This window comes from Cervus elaphus, chromosome 15 (assembly GCF_910594005.1).
Source record: "Cervus elaphus chromosome 15, mCerEla1.1, whole genome shotgun sequence".
NCBI lineage: Eukaryota > Metazoa > Chordata > Mammalia > Artiodactyla > Cervidae > Cervus > Cervus elaphus.
The window spans coordinates 84,015,497-84,040,291 of record NC_057829.1 but is presented as its reverse complement, the minus strand read 5'-3'; the positions used below and the strand labels follow the sequence as shown (position 1 = coordinate 84,040,291).

General features: G+C 50.4%; 1 protein-coding gene and 2 non-coding genes across 17 annotated transcripts in view; 2 read left to right on the top strand and 1 right to left on the bottom strand.

Moving 5' to 3' along the window:
* TACC2 (transforming acidic coiled-coil containing protein 2) overlaps positions 1–24,795 on the bottom strand; it is a 227,539-nt gene that overhangs the window by 108,269 nt on the left and 94,475 nt on the right. The gene's annotated exons all lie outside the window — the stretch shown is intronic.
* LOC122709689 lies at positions 2,748–2,854 on the top strand. The gene has a single exon (XR_006345663.1). It is a non-coding gene; the product is annotated as a U6 spliceosomal RNA (small nuclear RNA).
* Positions 5,209–5,315, top strand: LOC122709681. Its single transcript, XR_006345656.1, has one exon. It is a non-coding gene; the product is annotated as a U6 spliceosomal RNA (small nuclear RNA).

Genomic DNA, 24,795 nt, shown 5'->3' with positions numbered 1-24,795 from the left:
CTGCTGCAAGGACCAGGGTGTCCTGTCTGTTCTTATTCAGAAAGAAGAGTTCTTAAAAGGGAAAGATAGGTAGCGGCAGAAAGGAGGGAGAAAGCTCTGCTTTCTCTCCAGGGGCTTAAAGACAATGCTTTAGCCCCACTTCCTTTGTTTTAGTGAATTTTTTAAACATGTTTTTATTTAAATTTAATTTTTTAACTTAAGGTCCCAACCCTGCTGGGGCAGCTGGCAAAACTCCAGGGAGGATGCTCCAGACTGCCCTCTGCTGTTTTCTTCCCTCCCTGCCTCTCCTCACCTCTCCTTGCCTCTCCTGGCCCTGCTCTGAACAGGAACTTGGGCGATGCTATGGTCTGAATGTTTGTGTCCCTGGATTCCTATGTAGACATCCCAGTGCCCAAGGTGATGGCATGAGGAGGTGGGACCTTCAGTAGGTGACTGGGCCATGAGGGTGGTGCCCTCATGAAAGGAATTAGAGACTATATAAAAGAGACCCTGCAGAGTTCCCCAGGCCCCTCTGTCCTATAAGGGCACAGTGAGACATCTGCAACCAGGAAGAGGGCCCTCACTCGAACCGAGCTGGAACCCTGACCGTGGACTTCCAGCCTCCAGAACTGTGAGCAATACTTTTTGCTGTTTTGTTTGTTTAGCTGCATCTCGTGGCATATGCAGGGTCTTCCCCAACGAGGGACTGAACCCATGCCCCCTGCACTGAAAGCTCAGAGTCTTAACCACTGGACCACCAGGGAAGTCCAATAATTTCTGCTGTTTGTAAGTCACCTAGTCTGGGATATTTCGTTATGGCAGCAGGAAGAGACTAAAACAGATGGGGTAAGGAGGCAGGGCCATTTCTGAGGTTTAAAAAGCCACCACCACACACCCAGAATACCCTTCTTAATTACTCCCACGGAGCAGCAAAGTTAAGTACAGTTGATTCTCTTTATTTGCAGTAATTACATTCTATAAAGTCATGTAGACACTGAATTAGCAAACACTGAACCGCTGTTCCTAGGGGAAATATATGGGGTAGGCTCTTGTGAGCCACTGGTCACAGTATTTTTGTCAACCGATCAAAATATAACCTTGTTTTATGTGAGTTTCTGTTTAAAAACATTTTATTTACTATATAGTTAATATATATTCCTTAATATAACTTTATATATATTCCTTGGGGTTCCCCCGAAGCCTCAGTGGTAAAAAAAAAAAAAATCTGCCAGCAATGCAGGAGATGCAGGTTTGAGCCCTGGGTGAGGAAGATCCCCTGGAGGAGGGCAAGGCAACCTACCCCACTATTCTTGCCTGGAGAATCCCATGGACAGAGGAGCCTGGCAGGCTATAGTCCATAGAGTCACAAAGAGATGGACATGACTGAAGCAACTTAGCAGGCATGCACACAATATATATTCCTTAATGTTGAATTCATAGAAAACAGCACTATAACGCACACCCAAATGAAGTTTATCTAACACAAGCATTTTCTACATCAAGCTCAACATAGCCTTCTTGTGCTTTGAAACAGCAATACCACCAATAAAACGCACAAAATCCGGAAAAGCATGGCACTAAATATGGACAACCCCTTTCCCACCAATTTCCCGTAAAAATAGAACAATATGACTCTGGACAAAAGTCCAATCACACTGGCAAGGCACCAAAATCGCTAGTCGACACAGAGATCTACCAAATCCTTCCACGGGAAAATAAAGCCAGAGGGCTGGCCAGGCTCTCAGTATGGATGTAATCAGTCCTTAGTACTTAGTCATCGGTTCCTTCCTGCATCCTGTGTTCACGCTTGGTCACGGTCACAGGTGACACAGCTTCTTTACAGTCTTCCGTGAACTTGAGAGAGGCCAGTGATGGACGCAGGACTCCATGGCATAGGGGAAGGAAGGAAGCCAATTCGAGGCAGCCAGTGGAGAAGTTCAGAACCGGGCTCGGTAGCCAAGCTGGACCTGCTTCAAAGCCCAGCTCTGCCACTCACTAGCTACATGTCCTTGAACATGTTGGTATCTCTGAGCCTCGGTCTGCTCCCCTGTAACAGAGCAGTCATAACAGAACCCCCTCCCTCCTGGGGGTGTTGTGAGCATTTACAGTGAGCAGTCTGCACTGCCCCTAGACCACAGAAAGAGCCCTCAGCGGGAGCTTGAAGAGCAGACATCACTAGACTATGGTGGGGCCTGGACAAGCCATTTAAAATACACAGTCTCAGGGCAGGGAGAGGACTTTAGGGACACCAGTAACACCCCCAGTGGACTTTAGTTCTCCTGAGAGCCGCCCAGCCAAGTCCTCCTGTAGCCTCTTCTCCCACGGCCCCTGGGTCTCCCTGGAGCTCTGAATAAGGATGATCTCAGCCCCCTCCAGGCCCCACTAAGGGTGAGCCCCTCCCACTGCAGCTGGAGGTCCCTCGGCCTTGCTAAAATGGTGAGGGAGGACTTCCCTGGTGGTCCAGTGGTTAAGAGAGTCCCTTCCAATGCAGGAGACGCGAGTTTGATCCCTGGTCGGAGAAGACAACAAAGCCCACGCACCACAACTTCTGAGCCTGTGCTCTAGAGTCCAAGAGCCGCAGCTCCCTAGAGCCTGGCACCCTAGAGCCTGTGCCCTAAAACAAGAGAAGCCACTGCAACGAGAAGCCCGTTCACCACAACCAGAGAGTAGCCCTCACTTACCAAAACCAGAGAAAACCCATATGCAGCAGTGAAGACCCAGTGCAGCCAAAAATAAATATACATAAATAAATTTTTAAAAATAAAATAGTGCTCGCTTCGGCAGCACATATACTAAAATTGGAACGATACAGAGAAGATTAGCATGGCCCCTGCGCAAGGATGACACGCAAATTCGTGAAGCGTTCCATATTTAAAAAAAAAAAAAAAGAAAAAAATAAATAAATAAAATAAAAACGGTGGGGGTCAGGGAGCACCATGGGGGAGGGGAGGAAGCCAAGCAGGAGGACAGTAAGGCCTGCCTGACTTCACCCTAGAAGCTTCTGCATACTCCTTAGGTGCTGAGGGTCTTGTTCCCCGGCTAGATTTCTCTTTAACAAGTTAAACTCACACATAAGAACTATGGTTGGCTCCCACCAGTAATGGAAACACTCAGAATTCAATGTCAACGTGCAGCCAGCCGCCTTAGAGCATCTGTTTCTGGCCTAGAGCTTCCTGCTGGGTCAACCCCATCCTGACATTTCTCCTCCATGAGGCAAACCTCCTCCCAGTTTATGAAGAGGTCGCTCGACACTGTCCCAGCGGGACAGCAGGAATGGACAGCCTGCCCCCCGAGACAGCCGGTGCGAGGTGGTCAGCACACACTGACCCCCAAGCAGATGGAGGAAGCCCTCCCCATCACTTCCCTCTAACCCAGTTCAAGTTCAGCAACATTACCCAAGGGCCGACCAGGCCCAGGCTGGGTGCTGTGGTTCCGGAGGTCGCAACTGATCCATTCACAGAGAGGGCTTCTGAGACAGATAATTCATAGGTATCTGAGGAGGGTAGTGACACCCGGGGCAGGGGTGGCCGAAAGAGTTCAGAGGGAGGCTCGGGTCTCAGCCTGGGGCAAAGGGACTCCGAGCCGGTTCCATTCACTATGGCTCCCCGGTGCCACGCGCTAGGCAGCCAAAAGCAGCAGTTTCACTGATAAGATATAATTAAAATGTGTGTAGGGGCAATTCTCTGGCAGTCCAGTTGTTGAGGGGTGGGGGGCAGGGCTTCCCAGGTGGTACTAGTGGTAAAGAACCCGCCTGCAAACACAGGAGAATTAACAGAGGTGGGTTCAATCCCTAGGTCAGGAAGATCCCCTGCAGGAAGCCACTCCAGTATTCTTGCCTGGAAAAACCTATTGACAGAGAAACTTGGTGGGCTATGGTCCACAGGGTTGCAAACAGTCCGAGCGCGCTGAAGCAACTTAACACACACACACACACACAGTCTGAGAATGCTGAAGCAACTGAACACACACACACACACACACCAGTTGTTAGGACTCCAGGCTTGCACTGCTCAAGGCCAGAGAAACTTGGTGGGCTATGGTTCATGGGGTTGCAAACAGTCGGAGAGCGCTGAAGCAACTTAACACACACACCCACACCCACACACAAACCGTCTGAGAGCGCTGAAGCAACTTAACACACACACACACAAACCAGTTGTTAGGACTCCAGGCTTGCACTGCTCAGGGCCAGAGAAACTTGGTGGGCTATGGTTCATATGGTTGCAAACAGTTGGAGAGCGCTGAAGCAACTTAACACCCACACCCACACACCCACACACACCCCCCCCCCCCACCCCCCGCCCCGCAGTTGTTAGGACTCCGGGCTTGCACTGCTCAGGACCCAGGTTTGATCCCTGGTCAGGAAACTAAGATCCCACAATCCCACACTGAGGTTAAAAAAAAAAAAATACAGTCAAGGCTCTTTGAAAAAGCAGAGACATTACTGTGCCGATAAAGGCCCATATAGTGAAAGTTATGGTATTTCCAGTAATCATGTATGGATGAGAAAGGTGGACAATAAAAAAGGCTGAGCCCGGAAGAATGGATGCCTTTGAACTGTGGTGCTGGAGAAGACTCTTGAGAATCCCTTGGACTGCAAGGAGATCAAGCCAGTCAATCCTAAAGGAAATTAAACCTGAATATTCATTGGAAGGACTGATGTTGAAGCTGAAACTCCAATACTTTGGCCACCTGATGCGAAGGACTGACTCATTTGAAAAGACCCTGATGCTGGGAACGATTGGAGGCAGGAGGAGAAGGGGACGACAGAGGATGAGATGGTTGGATGGCATCACCAACTCAATGGACAAGAGTTTGAGCAAGCTCCGGGAGCTGGTGATGGACAGGGAGGCCTGGGTGTGCTGCAGTTCATGGGATTGCAAAGAGTCGGACACACGACTGAGGGACTGAAAAACAGCGAACAACAACATGTATGTATACATTCAGGTTCAGCTTCCGGGAGACCTCTGGGACGGCAGTGGCTCCGCCCCTCTTCCGGGGTAATTTGCATACGACCATTGATTTCCAACAGCGATCTGCATTATAATTGGTGAAGCAGCAAACATTTCTCAGTTTCAGGGAATAACTCCCTTAGATTAAGCTATTATTGCACTAATACAGTTTTTAAAAGGGAAAGAATTGCTGAATTGGTTTTTAATGGAACTCACCCTCAGCGAAAAGTTGTTAATTCTGTCCACTATAAATATCTCTGGAGTCAACCTACAGCTCGTGCTCGCTTCGGCAGCACATATACTAAAATTGGAACGATACAGAGAAGATTAGCATGGCCCCTGCGCAAGGATGACACGCAAATTCGTGAAGCGTTCCATATTTTGCTTCGCCCCTCCCCCATATCTATCCCCCATTTCCACATCCATAATCTATTCACATCTATACCGGTGCTGTAACTCGCTCATAAGCAAGGTAACTTAACCCATCGAGGGCCCCAGGATTCAGTCTCCAATTTCTCCTCCAGAAGCTGTCGAACTCTCCCCAGTTTGGAAGGTTTTTTCCAGAAAGACCTGGGGTAGATTGTAGGGACGGGTATACCAGGAAGCAGGCACTAACCTGGGCAAAGGTATGGGAGCAAGGCTGTCTAGGGACACGGGGTGAGGAGAACCCACACAGTCAACGAGGGTCCAGGATGGAGTCCACTAGGGTCTGGAGGCAACCTGTGGGCTTGCCCTGATCCCCAGTGGGTCCTTTCAGTTCAGTCACTCAGTCGTGACCAAGACTCTTTGCCACCCCATGGACTGCAGCACCCAGGCTTCCCTGTCCATCACCAACTCCCGGGGCTTGCTCAAACTCTTGTCCATTGAGTCGGTGATGCTATCCAACCATCTCAGGCTCTGTCGTCCCCTTCTCCTCCTGCCTTTAATCTTTCCCAGCGTCAGGGTCTTTTCAAATGAGTCAGTCCTTCGTATCAGGTGGCCAAAGTATTGGAGTTTCAGCTTCAGCATCAGTCCTTCCAATGAACACCCAGGACTGATCTCCTTCAGGATGGACTGGTTGGATCTCCTTGCAGTCCAAGGGACTCTCAAGAGTCTTCTCCAACACCACAGTTCAAAAGCATCAATTCTTCTGTGCTCAGCTTTCTTTACAGTGCAACTCTCACATCCATACATGGCTACTGGAAAAACCATAGCTTTGACTAGATGGACCTTTGTGGGCAAAACAATGTCCCTGCTTTTTAACATGCTGTCTAAGTTGGTCATTTTTCTTTCAAGGAGCAAGAGTCTTTTAATTTCATGGCTACAGCCACCATCTGCAGTGATTTTGGAGGCCAAAAAAATAAACTCTGTCACTGTTTCCACTTTTTCCCTATCTATTTGCCATGAAGTGATGGACCAGATGCCATGATCTTAGTTTTCTGAATGTTGAGTTTTAAGCCAACTTTTTCACTCTCCTCTTTCACTTTTCATCAAGAGGCTCTTTAGTTCCTCTTCACTTTCTGCTATAAGGGTGGTGTCATCTGCATATCTGAGGTTATTGATATTTCTCCCGGCAATCTTGATTCCAGCTTGTGCTTCATCTAGCCCAGAGTTTCACATGATGTACCCTGCATGTAAGTTAAATAAGCAGGGTGACAATATAGAGCCTTAACGTACTCCTTTCCCAATTTGGAACCTATCCATTGTTCCATGTCCAGTTCTAACTGTTGCTTCTTGACCTGCATACAGATTCTCAGGAAGCAGGTAAGGTGGTCTGATATTCCCACCTCTTTAAGAATTTTCCAGTTTGCTGTGATCCACACAGTTAAAGGCTTTAGCATAGTCAATAAAGCAGAAGTAGTATATACATACATATATATAAATACATAGAATAAATACACACATATGTGATATATTATATAATTATACATTATATAATATATATACTACACATATATATCAATATAAAGCAGAAGTATGTATATATATATATATATACACATACTATACATCATAGAGACATACATATATATACACCTGTGTGTAGAGAGAGAGAGATTACGTGTGTTTATGTATGTACGTAAAGGCATCTGAGCCAAGTCCCAAGGCTGGCTGTGAACAAGCCTGGTTTCAACAAACTGTCAAGTCCGCAGGCAGAAGCACGACGAACACACTGCACGTGGAGAACAGTGAGGGGTGGGGTGCAGGGCACGCAGGGCAGGGGGAGGGCGGGCGGCCGGCTGGAAGATGAGGAGAAGTCCCCATCCAGGCCCATTTGCTGAGCAAAGGCACAGGATCTGGTCCCTTTCCTGTGGGTTGCTGGCTCCTGTATTCTCTGCCCACCTCCCAAAGATAAAGAACATAAGCATCTACCCCAGCTGATGTCCTGGGAGGCCAGAGGCAGCTAAGTCATTCCTGGGAAAGTATAAATAGCATGATGTCACTCCTGGAGGACTTCTATTTAAATAAGAGCACAAGGGGACAAATCTCTAAAATGGCCTTTGTGTTGGGGGGTGGGTATGGGGAAACCTCCTTCCTGGGGTCCCCTCAGGTCATCCCTAAGGCCCCAGCAGAGCTTCCCAAAGTGGCTCAGATGGTAAAGCCTCCGCCTGCAAGGCAGGAGACCCGGGTTCAATCCCTGCGTTGGGAAGATCCCTGGAGAACGGAATGGCTACCCACTCCAGTGTTCTTGCCTAGAGAACTGCATAGACAGAGGAGCCTAGCGGGCTAGTCCAGGGGGTTGCAAAGAGTCGGATACCACTGTGCAACTTGGCTCAGCCCCACGCAGGGGAGTGTGCACCGGAGCTGGGGGGTGCTGGAGCGGGGTGGCGGTGGTGGGGGGAGTTGGAACTACAGACGGAAGAGTGGAGGGGAGGACAGGGAGGCAGCCTCAGAGACTGGGCCCCGGGGTCCCGCCATCAGCCGTGGGCCCCACCCCCACCCTACCTCTGGGCTGTCAGATCAGTGGAGACCTGGCCGCTGACATCACTATGGGAGGACAAGGTGGCTAAGATTGGGTTTTCCAGGTCTTCAAGGGCAGCTGGCTGGATGACATAACCTGGTACAAGTGAACTGGGGAGAGGAGAAAACCAAGGCTCAGAAACGTTCCTGAACATCTTCAATGTGTTTCAACTGCACATTTTCTCTGGGTCCCACGCAGGGCCTCAGTTTCCCTTCCTATAGAAGAAGGAGTTGGGCTACTCCAAGCATGGCCCATGGCGGTGCTGATCCAGGAGGTGCTGATTACTGCTCCACGAAGACACAGCACACACACACCTGGGGTAAGGACCGAGAGGCCTTTATTTTTTATTTTTATTTTTTCCGAGAGGCCTTTAGAGGAACATGATGTTCATTCTGTCTGTTGACTCCAATAGTGGAAGTCGGGGCTTGTCTTTTGTAGGTTTGATGGGCGGTCCTCAACCAGGGGTGACTTGTGCCAACCAGGGGACATTTGGCAATATCCGAAGACAATTCTGGTCATCACTACCAGAAGGCCAGGTGCAGCTGGCATCCAGGGATGCTGCTGAATAGCCTACAATGCACAGGGCAGACCCACAAGAAAGAATTATCTGGCCCCAGATGTGTCAGTATGCCAGGGTTGAGAAACCCTGGCCTTGAGCTCTGTTTTGCTTTCTAGTAATTCATTTAAATATATTTTCAAAAGTTTAGACCTTAAAGTGAGTTAGAAATTTAAAACTACACTGGCCCTTTGTCTACTGAGAAGGTTGGCATTAGACAACCTCCAAGAACAGGCTGGCTTTGAAAGTTCAGAGGGACACTGGACACTGTCGCTGGTCACACACATCCTTCTAGTCTTCTGGGAACCCCCTTCCATGACCAGTTATGTCTTAGCTTATCAGGGAGGGCCATTAGTTCTTTCTGATGAACTTGGCTCTGTAGCAGACAATAACAAGACCATTCCTTCAGTCCTCGAGCAGACACTGACTGAATAACAACTATGCTATTACAACCGCCCTATAAGGTGGTCCCTGCCCTCATGGAGCTTACAGTCTTGGGCAACAGCCACACTTTTAAAAAAATTAAAAAAATTTTTTTAAAATGCTTATTCACTGTTTCGGAGAAGGCAATGGCACCCCACCCCAGTACTCTTGCCTGGAAAATCCCATGGACAGAGGAGCCTGGTGGGCTGCAGTTCATGGGGTCGCTGTGAGTCAGACATGACTGAGCGACTTCACTCTCACTTTTCACTTTCATGCATTGGAGAAGGAAATTGCAACCCACTCCAGTGTTCTTGCCTGGAGAATCCCAGGGATGGGGGAGCCTGGTGGGCTGCCGTCTATGGGGTCGCACAGAGTCGGACACGACTGAAGCGACTTAACAGCAGCAGCATCATTCACTGTTTATAACAGCCAAGACATGGAAGGAACCTAAATGTCCATCAACAGAGGAATGGATAAAGAAGATGTGATACATATATACGGGAAATATTACTCAGCCATTAAAAAGAATGAAATAATGCCACTTGCAGCAACGTGATGGACCTAGAGAGTTTCACAGAAGTAAGTCAGACAGAGAAGGAGAAATATCACATGACATTCCTTATCTGTGGAATCTAAAAAGAAATTATACAAATGGGCTTACTTACAAAACAGCAAGAGACTCACAGACTCAGAACAGACTTAGAAAAGAAACTTATGGTAAACAGGGGGAAGGGATAGTTGGGGACTGTGGGAGGTCATGTACACAATGCTATATTTAAAATGGATAACCAGTAAAGACCTATTGTATAGCATATGGAACTCTGTTCACTGTTATGTGCTAGCCTGGATGGGAGAGAGGTTTGGGGGAGAATGGATACATGTGTATGTATGGCTGAGTCCCTCTGCTGTTCACCTTAAACTACCACAACATCGTTAATCGGCTATACCCCAATACAAAATGTTTTTGGTGTTAAAAATAATAATAACAATTTTTAAAATAAAATAAAAATGCTTACTTATCCAGTAAAAACTGTTGTTAACTGCTAAGACAGAAAAAACACAAATGGCTAAGAAAACATAAACTAGGAGGTCCCAGCCCGGAGTGGGGATCAGGGAAAGTGTCTTTGTAACGTTATAAGCTGAGGCCAGCCAACAGCTCAGTAACAGCTAATGTTTACTGACACGTGCTATGTGCCAGGAACTAAGATCTAAGTGTTCACAGCCATCACCATAGTCAATGCTCACAACCACCCTGTGAGCTGGGTATTATCATTATTCCCATTTTACAGATGAGGAAACTAATGCACAGAGAAATTTGTCCAAGGTTGCACAGCTGGTAAAAGGCAGAACCAGGATACAAACCCAAGCCAGACGCCAGGAGTCATGCCCCTAACCGCCCCACTGCGTTATGTCCCAAAGGCGGAAGAGTAAGGGAAGGAGCCCCCGCAGCAGAGGGAGCCGCAGATCTGAAAGCCCGGTCCAGGAAGGAGCGTGGTGTTCTGGAGCAATGGGGAATGGCCACTGCAGCTGGAGTACAGATCAAGACGGCCAGGAAGGGGACAGGAGGGCCAGAGCCAGACCACAAGGCCAGGGCAAAGGGCTGGGACTCAATCTTAAGCTGAAGAATTAGCCCAAAGCCTCAAATGCTCAGCCCCAAAGTGCTTCCCTTGGCATCGAGACGAAAGAGAGGCAGGGAGGCCCAGGGTGAGTGTTCTGAAACTATGTTCTAAATATGACCGGACTGGCACACACTTGTGCCCACACCTTTCTATTTACTCCCATGGATCTCGTGACACTTCCTTCTTCCTTCACGGTTCCCACCCACCATCCCAAGCCCTCTGACCCTGGAGCCCTGTATGACCACACCCGAGGAGTCAGAGGGAGATGGACAGAGAGGGAAGTGAAGGAAGGGGTGGGCCTGGAGGAGGAGGCCCGCAGGGGCTCAGGATGTCTCTGCTGGACCTCGGTTCAGAGAATCCTTTAACCACAGGCAATATCGGCCTTCCAAAGTCATAAAACCTGAGCGGAAAAACACGGCCCAGGAGTTCTGGCAACACACCCTGAAAGCCATAAAAGACTCTGTTTCTTTGGACACAACCATTCTACTTCCAAGAATTTATTCTAAGGAGATGATTAAGGCTGTGAGCAAAGATGCCAATCACAGCTGTGACCACAATAGGGAAAAAAAAAAAGAAACAACGAGAATGTCCGCACTAGGGGACAGTTAGTCAAGTTGAAGCACAGTCACAGAACGGACTCATTTGCAGCCATGTGAAAAAAAAGGTTAAAAAATTGAAAATTTAAAAAATTTTTAAAAGAAGGTAGATCTCCATGTATTCAAAAATAAAGACACCCATTATTAACTAAAAATAGGTTAGAAAACTACTGGCAGCATGATCCAGACTTCATGCGCATGTGTGTATGAATATATATGCATCTGTGTGTATGTGTACACACATACATGTAGGTACAAAGACCCACACAGGAAGCGACTGGCAGTGAACCAACCAAGCAAGGTGGACGGATACATCAAGGGGTTAATGGTAATTCTCTTTCAGCAGTCGGGTTAGCAGTGTTTCTTTTCTTTTTCGTTGAGTTTATTTCTATTTTCTAGTTCTATTCTGAACACATGCAGCTTTTATAAGCAAAAGAAATAAGAAGGCAACCTTGAGGAAAATTTCGAGTGCCAGGGAGCAACTTCAATTCATAGCTCAGTGGAAAAATCTCAGAGACGGGACAAGCAGAGCAACGCTTGTAAACTCACACCTATAGTGATTTCTCTACTCAACACCTCCCCTCCCAGGGAGGACCCAGGCTTGCCAGCCTCATCCCGGGACAGAAACCCAGCCATACCTCTCTCAACAGGCACCACTGGGGAAAATTAAGGTCCCGGTGGAGAATCTGTCAGATAACAGTATCTCCCCACACAGTCTATGAGATGGCATTTTAACTTTTGCGGACGGAGTTAATTTTCAAAGCATGCTGGACAATTGCTCAACGATGTTTTTTTTTTTTTTTTTAACAGAAAATCCTGAATATAATTAAACACTTTGTCAATGACACATGATCAACGTCTTGAGCGACTATGATGTAAGTGGGGAGGTATGCCGTGGCCCTAAAACACAATTGTATACGGAGTCAGGAGGGCTGGATTCTAGACCAGCCCCACCTTGGGATCTCAGCCAGGTGACTCCTCTGAGCTTAACTTTTCCATCTGTAAAAGGGAAGGCCCTGAACGGCACCACGGCTGAGGACTCTGCAAACTCAGGCTGGTCTCTCCCTCACAGGCTGAGCCAGCCGTCTGCCTCCACCACCTCACCTGACTATCTTTTTACTTTGTGCCTTCCAATTCTTTGCTCCTAATGTACTACAGATGAAAGGGCATTAGAATAGTGTGCAAATCAAGAGTTAATGGGCTCGGATGAAGGCTTATAGGCCTCCCACGTTGTTGTGCTCAGTCATGTCTGACTCTTCGCGACCCCCTGGGCCGCAGCACACCAGGCTCCCCTGTCCTTCAGTATCTCCCAGAGTTTGCTCAAACTCATGTCCATTGAGTCAGTGATGCCATCCAACCATCATCCTCTGTCACCCGCTTCTCCCCCTCAATCTTTCTGAGCATCAGGGTCTTTTCCAATGAGTCGGCTCTTCGCATCAGATGGCCAAAATATTGGAGCTTCAGCTTTAGCATCAGTCTTTCCCACAAACATTCAGGGTTGATTTAAATATACATATGTGTGTATATACATATTCAACTGAACCACGTGAGACTGTTAAAAGCAAAAACCCATCAAATTCACACTGCACCATCAGCCCCGGGATCTTCCTGTCTTACTTCGCAGGGATCGGTCATGCCCCAGATGGGCTTAAGGACGAGGGAGAGCTGACTTATGAGGACGGAGGGGAATTCTTCTCAGACCAACTGTAAATGGCTATAAATGGCTTTCAAATTCTACGAGCGGTGGTGCTGGGACCAGAGTGTCTGAAATATTTTTCAGAGGAGAAAAAAAAATATCTGTCAGAGATTTTAACTGCCAGCTGCTGCTACCAGCTGCTGGGGCCAACCCTTTATAAATTTAGTCAGGCCAGCAAAGGGTTGATTTTCCAGTGGAATGTCAGGGAGGGAGGCTTGCATCAACAAGTGCTTCTCCAAAGGGCCATGAGTCACCTTCCTTCAGAGGCTGGGGCAGAGCGGGCTCTGCTTCAAAGAGGCAGGCATTCAGATTCTGGTCTAAAAAGCCAACGCCTTCAGTTGTACGCATGAGACCTATGCAAAAGGAGCAGCTCTGGCACCAGCACCAAGAGAGCCTAAATGGGGATCAGATTAATAATCCTCATATTTTCCTGGTAGATCAGATGATAAAGAATGCATCTGCAATGCAAGAGACCTGGGTTTGATCCCTGGATCGGGAAGATCCCCTGGAGAAGGGAATGGTGACCCACTCCACTATCTTTGCCTGGAGAATCCCATGGACAAAGGAGCCTGGTGGGCTACAGTCCATGGGGTCACAAAGAATCAGACACGACTGAGCAACTAAGCACGCAAATTAATAATAATAATAACAGTAACAGTAATGGGGGTGGGAGGACACTTTGGGAGGTGATGGATATGTTTATCGCCGTGATGGCAGTGATGGTCTCACAGGGATATACTTATCCTCCAACCCGTTGAATTGTATACATTAAGTATGCATAGCACAGCTTTTATATGTCATGGAATTCTCCAGGCAAGAATACTGGAGTGGTTGCCATTCCCTTCTCCAGGGGATCTTCCTGATCCAGGAATTGAACCTGGGTGTCCCACATTGCAGGAAGATTCTTTACTGTCTGAGCCACCAGGGAAGTCCCTCTTTTACGTCAGTCACGTCTCAATAAAGTAGTTTGTAAGACGAGGAGGCTTGAACACTGCAGAGTTGATAGGCTAAGCGAGAGCAAGACAAGCTGAAAACCTAACACAAAAAAAAAACCTGAGAAGGCTGGTAATCGAAAAACAAGCTGCAGCATAAAAAAATTGGGCTCCTTTCAGGCCGGGGCGATCTGGGAAGGGCCTGTGAGGGGACGGGAGTAAGCCAAGTGCTTCAACAGACAGACGTGTGCAGAGGGCTTTCCAGATTAAAAATGCTTCTCCCTCCCTCTCTCCCTGACGGTTTGGGCAGGAAAAGAAAGAAGTACCGAAGAAGGGACGGGGCCACAGTGGCAGGGAGGATGAGACTGGTGTCTTAAGGAAATTGTTACCCACATGGAGATTAGCAGAAAAATAACCATATCGAGGATAAAGGGAGCAGGTTCTCACAGTCAGGGGAAGACTTGCCTATACAAAGGCGATTTAGGCTTGAAAGAACTCTCAGGGCTGGGCTGTAATCAGAGCTATCAGAAAAACACTAGCTATAGATAAAACGCTTGCTCTTTGGAAGAAAAGTTATGACCAACCTATACATCTGTGTCTCTTTTTCTGTCTTGCATATAGGGTTATCATTACCATCTTTCTAAATTCCATGTATATGCGTTAGTATACTGTATTGGTGTTTATGTTTCTGGCTTACTTCACTCTGTATAATGGGCTCCAGTTTTATGACCAACCTAGACAGCATGTTAAAAAGCAGAGACATTATTTTGCCAACAAAGGTCCGTCTTGTCAAAGTTATGGTTTTCCCAGCAGTCATGTATGTATGTGAGAGTTGGATTATAAAGAAAGCTGAGCACCAAAGAATTGATGCTTTTGAACTGTGGTGTTGGAGACGACTCTTGAGAGTCCCTTGGACTGCAAGGAGATCCAACCAGTCCATCCTGAAGGAGATCAGTCCTGAATGTTCATTGAAAGGACTGATGCTGAAGCTGAAACTCCAATACTTTGGCCACCTGATGCAAAGAGCTGACTCATTTGAAAAGACCCTGACGCTGGGAAAGATTAAAGGCAGGAGGAGAAGAGGACAAGAGGATGAGATGGTTGGATGGCATCACCGACTCAGTGGACATGAGTTTGAGTAAACTCAGGGAGTTGGTGATGGACAGGGAGGCCTGGTGTGCTGCAGTCCATGGGGTTGCAAAGTCGGACACGACTGAGCAACTGAACTGAACTGATAGATAAAAAGGGTGTGTGTGTGTGTGCGCGTGTGTGTGTATATACATTTATCTCCCAGCTCTGTCTGCTGAAAGAGGTCAGGTCAAAAGGACATCAAAGAGGATGTCACGGGCCAGATCAGGGCCTATTGGGCATTAAAAAAATACAGATAGTAATAAAACCCACTCAGTAAAGTAATAATCTATGAGTCCATATAAAGACATGAACAAATACATAAAGGCGGAGGGGTCAAAGTTCCTTTTTACCGTACAGTGTCAACTGGTAAATGCAGAAGAAGTGATGAAAACTGAAAATGCCCCGAGTAAGAACCATCAGACTGGTGGTGAACTCAGTCAGGAGCTATCAAAGGACTCTAAGGCAGGAGGACAGAGGTTTAAAGAAGTGAAGGGCAAGTGTGTGGGCTTGGAGGACTCTCCCACCTGACCGGGGGGTGGTGGGGAATGAAGACTCAAAGTTAGAGAAACGCTGTGGGCACCGACTCGGCCAGGTGTTGACCGGGATTACGTCCTCAGCGGTGGATGGTCCTCACCCTGCGTCACTTCTGTGGGACCCCTGCCCCAAACTACAGCCAGAGTCTGGTTACAAGGAAGCTCTGGAGGACGCTGGTTGAGGGGTTTTTCCCAGAATGAAGGAGCTGTACTCCAGAAGGTCATGAAAGACAGCAAGAGACAGAGGAGTCCTTCCAGACTGAAGGAGAGTCTGCGGGCATTCTCAGAGTGTGACACATGCCTCTGTGTTGAACCCTAGATCAGGTGGAAAAGAGACCATGTGGATGAATCCGAATGGCTTCTGATGACTGAGTAATGCCAGGACCTATCATAGTGATTTCCAACTGCATGGCTGGATCGGCATTGTGCAGGAGAGGGGCCTTGTTTGGGGGGAAATTGGTCACTGGACTGTTCAGTTTTGTCTGGACGGGGAGACCTTTGAGTCGCAAAAAGTGTTAGTTGCCCAGCTGTGTCTGACTCTTTGCGACCCCATGGACTGTAGCCTACCAGGCTCCTCTGTCCATGGAATTCTCCAGGCAAGAATACTGGAGTGGGTAGCCACTCCCTTCTCTAGTCTGCAACTGGCTCTCAAATGATCCAGAAAAACAGTGATGATGATGGATAAATAAATGTATCCCCACCCACACCTACACATATAAAGAGGGGGATGAGGGCACAGGAGATAAAACAGCAACAGTTCAGGAATTTGGGCAAAGGGCGTAGGGGAGGTCTTTGGGCTGCTTGTGCAACTTTTCTAGGCAGGAAATTATTTCAGAAGAAGCGAACAAAAACGTTCTGGAGTACAGGCATGCAGGCAACCAGCCTCTCCCAGCACCCACAGAGCTTGTCTGGGCTCGGGAGGGCAGAGCATGGTCACAAGGGGAGCAGCGCTGAATGGGGGTCCATAGGGCGTTCATTCACCTAGACAGCCAGGCCCGGCCAGCCTGCAGAGAAGGCATCGAACATCAGGCTGAGGACAAGCTGTCCTGCAGGGGGTGTGGAGAGAATAACTGGAGCGGGGAGGAGATGCAGGAGCCGTGGAGCAGGGCCAGGGAACGCGGGGTGGAACCCTGGCAGGTGCAGAGGAGACAGGGTGAGTCCTGCATGGAACTTCACGACATCCGCCCAACACCAGGTGTGAGGGAAGGGCCCTGGGGAGCGATCCAGGCCAAGTGACGGACTTCCCGGGTGGTCCAGTGGTTAAGACTCCGCACTCCCAACGCAGGGGGTTCAAGTTCAATCCCTGGTCAGGGAACTAGATCCCACATGCTGCAACTAAGGGCCACTACAGCCAAACAAACAGACAGAGGCTTAAAAAAAAAAAAAAGACCACGTGGGGTTTGAGCATCTGATTGGTTGGAAGGTCACCTTCACGGATAACACCTCAGACCCCACCCCACCCCACTCCATACGATTATTTACTTCAACTTTCAATGAAATCAGCTGCTCAAATTAAATAAAGGTACATCATTCTAAGGAACAGAAAACCATGAGTCGGTAGTTTTGCTGTGCTTTTTCTTTTTTCTAACACAGAGTGAGTAACAGATACCTCAGCAGGGCCAGGCAGCCCCCAACAAGTTCAGGTCAGCCCCCACCCCTGGGAGCTGGGGCAGTGCTCACCGACACAGCTGTGCAAGCCTGTGAGAAGTTTCCTCCGAGGTCGGCCTCCCCACCTGTCAGCGAGGGCCAGGGCCGTCCTGCCTGGAGAGGGCGTGAGGAGGGTCCACGGAGAGCAGTCAGGCAAACGTTTCTCTAGCAAAGGGCCCAGCACATCATGCAAACACAACAGGGCGCGCTGTTTTCCCCAACAGGACAGGTGAAGGTGCTTTTCCAGGGTACCCCTCCCCTCCCCCAGCTGCCCCCGGCCAGTGAGCACCCTCAGCGGTGCACTGCTCCTTCAGCCACCCCAGGCCCCGTGTGCACGTCGGCTGGGCCGTGGAACCAGCGTGGCAACAAGCAAAGGGAACCAGGGCTTATGAGCACCTACTGTGTGCTGCTGGGCACCGTGCAGGCCCTCTGCCACTGTGAGCCATGGGACAGCCCATTTCGGGAGGAGCAAATGGAGCCCCCACCCCGGGTGGGAAAAGTCCCTCCACGTGTGGCCTCACTGAGCTGAGCTCCATCCGGCTGCTCCACAGACCTCAGGCCCACAGGACCCCCGGCCTCAAGCACCACCTCCCAAGGATGCAGAATGAAGACAGTGGGTGCAAAGCTGCCCAGCGGGGTCGGCCTCCCCATGGAAAGTCTATCAGCTGCCAGCAGGAGCACGGGCATGGCTCTGATCCAGGGGAGGTGGGCAAGACTCTTCCCTGATCCAGGGGAGGTAGGCAAGACTCTCCCCCGACCTGGCCTGCACATGCCTCCTCCATAAAGAGCTTGGACTATTGGGTCTCCAGGGTCCCTGCCAGGCCTCTGATTTTCTGATCTGAAAAACCGGAGGCTCTAGAGGTGCAGCCCTCTGGGCTGGCTGAGAAGGGCAGCTTGGAGGAGGCTCTGGGCAGTGCCCATGGTGGCCCAGCCCCAGCTGGCCTGGTGCCTTGGCCAGAGGCCAGGATCCTGGTCAGGATGTATGGATGGGAGGTGGAGGGGACCAGCTCCCCGGGAGACCTGATGGTGGGGAGGGGGTGCAGAGGGGGAGCCTTCCTCTCATATATGACTTCAGCACTCCTTAAAATTAGACTATCATTCCCACACCTCTCAGGGTTAATGAGCTGGAAGACTGGGGTTTATGCAAAGCTCAAAGGGCCTCCCCTTTGAGCTATTCTAGGAGGACAAGACGAGGAGAGAGCAGTCACTGTTCTTTTTAAAAGACAAAGAAATAAACGGATCCAAGCGCTGGGAGAAGCTGCACGCGAAGGTTAGGTGATGACGTCACTATCCTTCTGATCAGAGAGCACAAAGTGAAGGGGTACGCCTGCTGAACAGGCCAGCACCTCAGGGGCAAGACCTCAGCCAACGCTGCTGACTTCTCCCAAGAGCCAGGGTGTGAAACCCGACAGGTGCCCCGACTTCACCAGAACACCAGGCACAGAAATCAAAGAAATCCACCTGAGGCATCCACTGCGTGCACGAGCAAGGCAGCCAGTGCAGACAGGCAGCACAGCTCAGGCAGACGTGAGCCCAAATTCAGCTCTGCCATTGACCAGCCTGCTGCAGTCCTCTGTGAGCCTCAGTTTCTGAATCTGTAAAATGGGGCCATGTTGAATCACTTGGAAAGATTATTGAAAGAAATAAGAAGGCTTCCCTGGTGACTCAGCGGTAAAGAATCCTCATGCCAAGGCAGGAGACACAGGTTCGATCCCTGGTCCGGGAAGATCCCACATGTCTTGGAGCAACTAAGCCCCTGCACCACAAACATTGAGCTTGTACTTGAGAGACGGAGCCGCAACTACCGAAGCCCGTGGACCCTAGAGCCCGTGCTCCTCAACAAGAGAAGCCACCGCAATGAGAAGCCTGTGTATCACAACTCGAGAGTAGCTCCCTCTCGCCGAAACTAGAGAAAAGCCCACACAGCAACAAAGATCCAGCACAGTCAAAAATAAAAAATAAATAAATAAATTTTTTTTAAAGAAAGAGCAAAATGTGTATGTAAAGCATACTGTGGATCTCACAATGGGTCCTCAACAAACAAGTGTCTGATCAATATAAGCTGGACATATGGATGTGTGGAAAGTAACAAGGACAGAAAGATGTTAACTTCGCTGCCACCAGAGCTGCCATTTAATCTTCCTGCTGTCCGGGAAGATTCCACATGCCATGGAGCAACAAAGCCACAACTACTGAGCCAGCACCCTAAAGCCAATGCTCTGCAACAAGAGAAGCCACCACAATGAGAAGCCCACACACTGCCACGAAGAGTAGTCCCCCGCAACTAGAGAAAGCCCACGTGCAGCAATGAAGACCCAGCTCAACCAAAAGTGAAAAACAAACAAACAAACAAAAAAAAAAAAACCTCTTGGAGTCCTCAATACCTTATAATGATGACAGACCTTCCCTGATTCCCAACCACACAAGTAGCAACATTGCCTCCGAAAGCTCTCCCTGCTCCCTACCCACGAATGCAACGAGAGGTCCAGACCTCATGCAAGGAATAAAGGCTTGTACCCGCCCTTCCAGAGAGGAGTCAAGGCAGAGAGTCACCAACCCAAGAAGGAACTGCTGGAAATGCATTCTGCCCAGCACAGCACTGGGTACAAGGAAGCTGGGAGAAGTGAGTCAGGGTCTTGTCAGCCCTGGAGGAGAGGGACCCTAGCACACACAGCTAGACACGAGACAGCCTGTGAGCTGGACGCAGGGAGGAGGGGAATGCAGATTCCCTGGCCAGGTAATTCACAAGGTAAGCACGCCTCGGTCAAGATTTGAAGGAAACATTGGACCTTTTCTTGTTTGCTGTGAAGCATGCAGCTGGAGAGCAAGCAGCCAGGAGAAGCCCACGGGTTGGAGGGAGAGGCGTCCTGACAAGAAGAAAAGGATGCTCCTGACACTGACATGACCCAACCGCCTCTTCTCAGTTTGGAATGGGCCCCCGTCAGGGAAATGTCATGATATGAAACCAACCTGTACCCTGAGGAGCTTAAACCTGAGGATGCCAGCCAGGAGCTGTATGCTCTCAATGACCCAGTGGGAGAGCTCTGGACCTTAGAGGACCACTGAGACACAATCAGTCAGTGATAGGAGTCAGAAGGACTGTAAATAGCCAATCCTGCACATGAGCCAGTAAAGCAACTGCTTTCTCTTTCCTTTTTTTCCCCCAGACTTGTTCTCTGTAAGCAGAGCCAACATGCATTTCCTATTCTTTTATTTTTACTTGTTTTTTGGGGGAACGTATAAACAAGCAATTAAAATGGGGGTGACAAAACGCGGGAGGATGGAAAGAAAGAAAACCTACATAACCAGCTTCCAAATAAAAGAGATCTGCATGGAAGAGCACACTTCCTCGTTCCCAGTTAAAAATAACGTGTGCTCAGTCGTGTCCGACTCTTTGCAAGCCCATGGACTGTAGCCTGCCAGGCTCCTCCTTCCATGGAATTTTTCAGGCAAGAATAGTGGAGCAGGTTGCCACTTCCTCCTCCAGGGGATCTTCCCGACCCAGGGATCGAACCCATGTCTCTTGCATCTGCTGCACTGGCAGGAGGATTCTTTACCACTAGCGCCACATGGGAAGCGCCTCCTTTCCAATTAAAAACAATGAGCAACAAAAATAAGTTTCAGAAGGGCTTAGGAAAACTAGCTCTTCTAATTAAATCCCTTTCAATCATAACAAGGTGAAAAATACTTGCATGACTTTCCATTTGACAGCACTTCATAGTGTGCCAAGTATTTTCATGCACATGACTTCTCTTGCCCCCAGAGATCTGTGAGCCAGGCCGGCAGGGTAAGCATCCCCAGCCTTTAAAAGGTGGAAATCATGATTCAGAGAGACTCTTCATGACTTGTTCAAGGTCACACAGCTGGTGAGAGTGGGGCAGGAATTCTCATGGAGAATCTCTGCCTAAATTTGGAGCTAGCTCTATCCTGCCGTTCTCCAACGCAGGGAAGAAAAAGTCTTGGGAACTTTGCTTTCTTTTAACTGGCAGCACTGACTACATTTGCTAAATGACAGACTGAAACTACACACCAGAAAGGACCAGATAAGAAGGGAAGGAGGGTGCCGCGGATACCCAACAGATCTGAAATGAAACCCCCACCACAGATCATTGCTCTGAGGTCCCTGGAGAATTTCGCCTGCCCTCTACTCTATTTTTAGAGGCACTTCCCCACAAACTTGTTTCTCTAGCTCTTCTTTTTCATGCCCTCTTTCCTCTCGAATGATTTCATAATTCATGGGCTGTTTTGTCATCAGGATGAGTTGCTGTAGAAATGATTATTGAGGCTATAAACAAAGGACTGTGACCTCAGTGGGGGCAGGGAGGGCAAAACGCAGCCACCAGGATGGATTTCATGCGCCTTGACCACAGGTCACAGCGAGAGAGACCAGGGCACTCAGCCCTTCTCCCTAGATTTTCTCCTCCACCGGGACTAGTCAGCGACACCATCACCAGCTTCCTAAACCTTCTTCTGAATGTGCAGAAGGTGCCAGAGCCTGCTAGATTCAAACCACAGTTAATTCAAGAACTATCTGCTTTTGGCTGTGGAACTGAGTCCCACACACACAGGAAACACACACACATGTGCTCTTGACTCCACCCTCAGTCTCTCCCAGCCTCACCCACTCCTGAAGCCTGGGGTCCAGCATGCCCACAGATCGGCATCTCTCGTCTTCCCAATTAGAACTGGTCTCTCCCTACTCCTCAAGCCCTTGCGGTGTCCTTTACAGGGGGTGCTATCAGCATTTGGGGCGAGGCGGTTCTCAGTTGGACAGGACTGTCCCATACACAGCATCGCTTGCTCTTACCAGATAGGGCCCGCTCTAGTCACTGAGGCAACCAAAACATCCTCATGCATATCCAGACATCCTTTTCTGGGACACTATCCTCACCATAAAGTTTGGCCAATGTGTGTATGCTCAGGTATATCTCACACACACACACACACACACACACACACCCCTTTGGCCATTGTGTGCAGTTTATCACACACACACCCACACACCCCCCCCCCCCCCGCCACACACACACCTCCCAGCAAGTAGGGACAGGCTTACTTACCTCAACCACCATTCACCCCCCAGGCCCCCCCTCACTCTTGTGGAGTGGTACCACAAACTAGACAAGCATCTGGCAAGCACTGTCTGTCTCCATAGCAACGACAAATGTAAATAACCATGGTACAAAGTGGGATGAAACCAAAGAGGCTGCAGGGTTCAGCCGCCAGGCCAGCATTCTGTGGTCTAGGGTTTGAGTCCCACCTTCACGTGTGACCGTAGCCAAGACCCAAGACTTCTCTGAGTCTCCCTTTTCACATCTATAAGATAAAACCTTGACCTCCAAGTTTCCTTCCAGCTGAAATATTCTAAGTGGCCAAACTTAGACAGACAAAAGGGATGGAGAACAAAAGGGGTGGATTGAGGGACCAGAGACCAATTCTGTCTAGCTCTCCCAGGGGGAGCCAAGAGAGGCACCCTGGCTCTAGGGGTTTCCATAAGCAGTAATGCCTCTGTATATCACACTCCATGTTGCCCGGCCTATCTGAGACTCAGGAAGTTAACTTCTGATGAGAAACCAGTAACAACAGCCAAAGAGGAGGCTCTGGGCAGCTGAGAGCTGGCTGTGGTGTCTGCACAAGGAGGCGGGTCCCTGACCTATTTACTGCTCTGACTCTCCTCCGAGGAGAATGCCCAGCCCCAGACACTGCCTGTGAGAAGCCCCGTGGGAATTCAGTCCCTTCTCACCTGCCCAGCACAACTGGCCCCATTCTCTCCAGGAGCTCCCAGCTCCACATGACAACAGGGAAACCAAACAGTCTAAGAGATCACTCTCTCCACAGTTCCCAACCAAATCCTTCCTCTGCATTTCATCAATTGTTCAAACCGGCCCCCTGAAAACACTAGTGAAGACTACCTCTGAAATACACAAGTGAATCTGGATGGATGGAACCCCCAGATGACACCCAGCCTTGGGACAAGAACCCTGACAAAGTCATTTTCAAATACAGTGAAAACAGCTTCTGAGATGTGGCCTCCATAGGGAATCCTAGAGAAAGAAAAAGTTCTCCACCAAATAACAGAGCTGCACCTTCCTCTAGCATAAAACAGAAAGGAAATTCACTAGGACCCTTGCTTTCCCATGTACTGTGATAGAAATGACTTGGGACGGTCATGCGTACACATGCATGTCCACATATGAAGACGTGCGCCCCCCCCCCCCCACACACACACACTGGGGCATCAACCACGACTCCTGGCCACCCTTCCCAGGCTTGGCTTCTATTTCCATCCCCCCAGGCCACCTTGGGGACATTTGTCTCACAGTGTCTATTTCAACTGCAGCTCAACCCACTCTCATATTTTCCTGTCCGAGCACTTGACGGAGGCAAGAGATAACAACAACAACAATATCACGGCGATGATGCCGTTTTCAGAAAAGACAGGCACCGCTGAGGACAACAAACTTTAAGGGAGCACCACAGAACAACAGCTTGCCGCAGGAACCCCCGCTGTGAATCACTACTTTTGAAGTCGCCTTTCCAGGACGCCCCGAAGGCCAGGGAAGACCCAGCCCCCGAGGCCGCGGGAGCCAAGGACGCCAAGGGGCGGGGGCCGGGGGTGAAAGGGGGGGGCGGGTCACGTGGTGCTCCGGAGCCCCGAAGTGCGCTCGCCCGGCTGACGTAACTGTTTGAGAATTTAAAAGCCCCAAACTCGGAGGCAATCCAGTGCGAAGTTTTATGGCTCATCCACGCGCCGCGGTGGCCCACCAGGGGAGCCCCCCGCGCTACCGGGTGGGACCACACCAGCTCGCCGGGAGCCCGGCGGGGATGGCGCGGAGCCGGGGTCAGGCGGGAACCCCGACCACGGATGGGGCCCCGGGCCGCGGGCACCGATTCCCTCCACCGTGCGCGGAGGAGGGAGTCGCAGCCGCCGGCTCGCACCCTGACCTCGGGCGCCGCCTCACTCGACGGCACGAGCCTCCTGGGCCGACGCCGAGGGCGTCTGCCCGGCACACACACACACAGACTCCGCCGGCAAGGGGACACATGTGTGTCCAGTCCCTTTCCTCCCCTTAAACAGCCCCCGGTGGGGGGCGATGACATGAGCTTTGGTTACTTCTAGCACGCCTTTGTCTGGCGGCCAAGGTCCGGGGGACGCGGGTCTCCTCCCCGACCCCGCGCGCTCGCCCTCCCGCCCGCCCTTGGCCGCGGCGCACTTACCAGTTGGGGGCGATTGCAGATGGCCCGCCAGGGAGCCGCCTTCCTTCGGGGGGACGCAAGCACCCCAGAACCGCCCCCCCGAGAGGCTGAGGTTTCCGAAGCCCCGGGCGGCGGCAGCGGCGCGGCGCGCGGAGTCTCCACCGCCCGGCTCGGCCCGGGGAGGCAAACTTTCCCGGGGCAACGGCGCGGGGAGGCGCGGCTCCCTGAAGGGCTCGGGCAGAGTGGCGGCACAAAAGGCCAAGGAGTGGGGAGAGCGCGGCGGCCGGGCCAGGCTCCTCCCCCAGCTCTCGGCGCTCCGGGCCGGCCAGCGCGCAGCCAGCTGCTCGCGCAGGGCGCCCGCCGCGTTCTCCTCCCGGGCCAGGAATGCGCGGGGCCGGCCGCGGCGCGCCCAGGCCACCGAGGGGCCCACGTGGCGGCGCGCCCACTCGCCCCGCGGCCGCACAGCGCGCAGGGGACAGAGGGCCAGTGGGACGGACGCGCGGCCCGGCCGTGGCTCCCGAACGGCACTGCCAACTTCCTCCAGAAGTCTGAGTCATGACAACTTGTCACAGTTCTTAAGTTTTTCCACGGCG